This window comes from Talpa occidentalis, unplaced genomic scaffold, assembly GCF_014898055.3.
Source record: "Talpa occidentalis isolate TD23 unplaced genomic scaffold, MPIMG_talOcc4v2.1 talOcc4.11, whole genome shotgun sequence".
NCBI lineage: Eukaryota > Metazoa > Chordata > Mammalia > Eulipotyphla > Talpidae > Talpa > Talpa occidentalis.
Genome location: NW_023601104.1, coordinates 58,134,773 through 58,138,996, shown reverse-complemented (window position 1 = coordinate 58,138,996; position 4,224 = coordinate 58,134,773). Strand labels below are relative to the sequence as shown.

The 4,224-nt window shown below is 35.5% G+C and overlaps 1 non-coding gene across 1 annotated transcript; it reads right to left on the bottom strand.

Annotated features, from left to right (window-relative positions):
* Positions 1–3,349: 3,349 nt before the first annotated feature.
* On the bottom strand, positions 3,350–3,478 carry LOC119239653 (small nucleolar RNA SNORA61). The gene has a single exon (XR_005123931.1). It is a non-coding gene; the product is annotated as a small nucleolar RNA SNORA61 (small nucleolar RNA).
* Positions 3,479–4,224: the final 746 nt, after the last annotated feature.

The window sequence follows — 4,224 nt, the reverse complement described above, 5'->3', positions numbered from 1 at the left end:
TATCATCAATGAAACTAGGAATCATTTCATTATTATGTTACAGAGATTAAGGATATCTTGCCAATGCAATATATTTAAATAGCAGATAAATTAATACAAATAAATAAGAACACAATGTTCAAGATGAGAGAGAACTGTGAAAGGATATGAAGTTACTTTTTCCAAAAGTGAAAAATCATAGCAGAATATAAACAGAAGGGGTGTTGCTTTTAAATAACAACAATGAAAAAGAACAAATAGCAAAACTGGGGCTTTACTTTCCTATATCCATTTAGAAATATAAAGTTGCATGGATAGAAAACCCCTCCCTTTATAGAGCAATTTGACTATTACATATTCTAGATGGGAGAATTGGGGAAAACGTAGAATTTCCTCTTGATGAAGTCCCTTTCCCACACAAATGTAAAAAGCCTGCTAGGGACCCCAAGCTAAAGTCTGCTCTTACTTCGATGTACTAATTCATTCTTTCATTTGTTCATTCTTTTATTCATTTATCTCTGAGATCATCACAAAGTAAAGGGATACACCAAAATCAAAAGGGTATTTATTCAAAGTAGAGAACACTTGCTCAATTGGGCAAAATTGGGCCTAAATTTTTGTGCTTTCAAAAATCATAAAAGGCACAGAGATAAAGATGTGCACTGGACCCTTCTAGAGTCCCTCTCACTTGTCTGAAAGCAGTCCCGTATTGAATATCCTCCTTCAAATTACAAAGTTTTAAACAAATTTTAGAAGATCAAGGCACATCAGGGAAATTGGGAGGGTAGGCAAGAATATCCCATTCCAAATCTTTTTTTCTGTAAATACAAGAGTTGGATAGAAATTATTACAGTGAAAGCAAAGGAAAAATTAAGCAAATTTTCTGTAACTAGTAAAATTATGCACAGAACATACAGAGTGCAAGTAAGGAATATAGCAGAAAAGTGCTAAGTCACTGAGATGCAGAAGTCCAGCAAAAGATTAGCTGAATGAGTGTTACCAGAAACAATAAATAGAGTCAATAATGTTGAAACCCAAGTCAAAGATGTGAAGATGATTGATAAATCACTTGTCACATGCAGCAAATAGAATAGATGAAAATGGAGTTAGTGAGCAATGGAGGTATTAGAAAGGCCTAAAGTACTGAAAGGTTGAACATCAAAATGATTTGGATCACTGGAAATGAATAAATAAAACAAAAAGTTAAAATACATTACTGGCATTTAATTAAAAAATAAAACATTAAGTGTTATTTTTAAATATCTGAAGTGAAAGGACATTGGAACTTGTAAATCCAAGGGAATCCCATATAACCAGAAAAAAAAATAAACAATTTAAATTTAAATAGAGCAAAACCTAGTGACATTATTGAACTCCTAGGATAAATACAAAAATCTCACATTGAACTAGACCAAAAAAAATAAATAAACCCAGTCCTCTTACAAATTATTTAGACCAAATATCAAACATTTCAAACTTCTCTTCCTCATTAATAGAGTTCAGGTTAAGGTATTGTCCATGTTTGAAGTCAACAGAAAGGAATTCTTGAAGTTCACGCAATCAAAAATAAATCAATTTGAAGATATGAAGCTAAACTTAATTTGATTAATCAAAGTAAAATTTTATCAATAAAAAAAGACTTGTAATAAAAGTCTTTGCAATGAATCCTGACTCAAGTAAAATACAATTAAATACAAATAATTGTCACAGTAAGCTTTTAATATATAGGTTAATTTAGCTTTCTTGGCACCACTGCTATTCTTTCCTCATTATCTATTATTTATAGATTGTGTGGTGCAGGCCTTGTGATGGGCTTCCCTTAGTGGAAGTTTAAGTGTGAATATATGTAATAAAGAAGGGCAAATTTCAATATTCAACTTTAATAATTTTTCCCTAATAACCTTTTGATCACTGCTTTAACATGCTAAGGAGAGGGGATTTTCATTTTAACAGACAATTGATGGCTTAATTTATTATTTCTATTCTAGGATTCAAATGGTAAAGAAATTTATACTAAGTGACCTACATGAAGAAGTAACTATCTTTGTAGATTAGACACAAAAATGATCTTGGGAAAATGTGCATTTCTTTTAAAGAAGTCCTACCAAATTGTAAGTCTCTACTTAACTATTACTGTGGTTTATGTGCATTTGTATATGTGGATTTTCTGAAAGCATAAGCTAACAACTCTTGGATGTTTTCCCTTCCTCAGCTAAGTAATTATATTTGTATTTAATTGTGAACCTGTTACATATAATATTTTTGCAATTATAATCACTTAGGATCATTTTGACATGGGTTTAGCATCATAAATATTGACAGTATAAAAACTGACCATATTTGCTGACAATATGAGGATTTTGATTCAAATACATGAGATTTAGACATTGAAATATGCAAAAAATCTCATTTCATCCAGGATCTTCCAGGCAGCTAATGAATTGTGATATCATTCCATTGCACTCAGTTTAGGCTTTGATCTCAAGAGTTACCCTCTCTGCAATGTACCAAAGTTGAGTCACTGCTGAGGACAATCAAATTCTATTAACCTCTAAGCCAAAACCAGAATGATAATGCTCTGTACCAGAAACAGGTTTCTGCCTGTTATTTGTTTTCTAGAAACAAAAACAAAAACACCACCACATCTCTAATCCCTTACAACCTAAAACTCTCTAAAACTCTTCTTCATACTTCTGTACCCATTTATTTCTATCCAAGAACCTGCAATTACATAGACTAAAGAAATCTCCAAGATCATTGAGTAGACTTAAATCCTACTGCTCTATGTGCTTTATTGTAAAATCACCACCTTTATTATAAAATCACTTTATTATAAAATCACCACCTTTTTGACATGATTACTGTTTTCAGAAACATCCAATTAGATTTTGCTCTTAAAGAACTGAAATAACAAGCACTTCCAGTTGAATGTGGGTAATTGTCTGAGCCCCAACTGCAAAGGGAAGATAGGTATTCTCTGAACTTCGAAATACTGGTATAATTTCCTTCTTGCCTTGCTTGCTTTCTTCCTTCATATATTTCTTTTTTCGTCCTTCCTTTCCCATTCTCTTTTCTTTCTCCCAGCCCCCCAGCCGTTCCTTCCTTCCTCTCTTTAGCACTCAGTCTAAAACTATTATGTTGCCCGAGTAAGTTTAGAGTCTATGAGGTAACAAATCACTGAGTGTTATTTTAATCAAATTTTTTTATTGATTTCTTTTATGCCAGGGGCCAGCATTAGCAAAAAAGCAAGTTTCTGTTTTAGCTTATTCTTTCCCATAGTTTTCAGACTCACAGATGTAGACAGTTTTACTGGTAACAGATCCAAGATTATCCCATTTCAGGGTTGGCAGCAAGTTCAAAGAGAATCCAACCTTGTGTGAAACTAGTACACTTGCCTTATGGCTGACTGCAAGGCCATGAGACCAGCTTCAGTATCACTGTGTCTCCTTATACAACCAAGACCAGTGTTCAGACCCAATGGGAAAGGGAACTAGAGGGTCACATCCCTGAGTTTTGAAGTCAAAATGGAGAGAAGGGCACTTGGCAGGAAGGGCATCACAGGCTTTGTCCATGTTATCAGATTTGAGCGGCCTGCAGAGGGCATGAAACAGCAGCCTAATATGGCAGCTCAAGAGCCCAAATAGAATGAGCCAAGGTCTGAGGATGAAGAGGGGAGTGGTAAGGGGACCTCTAGTGGTGGCCAGAATACCACAGGGTGAGGAGGTGGCAGAGGTGACTGTGAGAAAATGGTTACACAAACAGAGCATGACCCACTAGTAAATACACTATGGGAAGGGGAGGGAGATTTCTTCCTATTTGAGGAAGGCTTATAATATGGAAAAGGAGAAAACCAAAAAAGCACCTTTTGGAATGGAATTTAAAGCATTAGTGTGAATTCATGGTTTTTAATATATACAAGGATCTAGTGGAATGGGAGGTGTAAGTGTGAAACCAGTTTTCAATCTATAGAGATAGAGATAATAAAAGGAAAGGTTTGTATGTTTTGTAGCATTCTCAACCTACACAGCCTCAGCAGAGCAGCGCCTCAATGACCTCACTGAGATTACAGATAATGGTTTCTACATGGCATTTCTATTAAGGAACCAGAACTTGTAAAAATGACTGATTCCTGGGCCTCCCTGGTGGCGCAGGTGGTTGAGCGCGGCGCAGTGAAGCTCTCCACAGCCTCTGCAGCGCCGGTTCGATCCTGGCCGGCTGGCAAGGGTCCCACATGGCGCGGCAGAC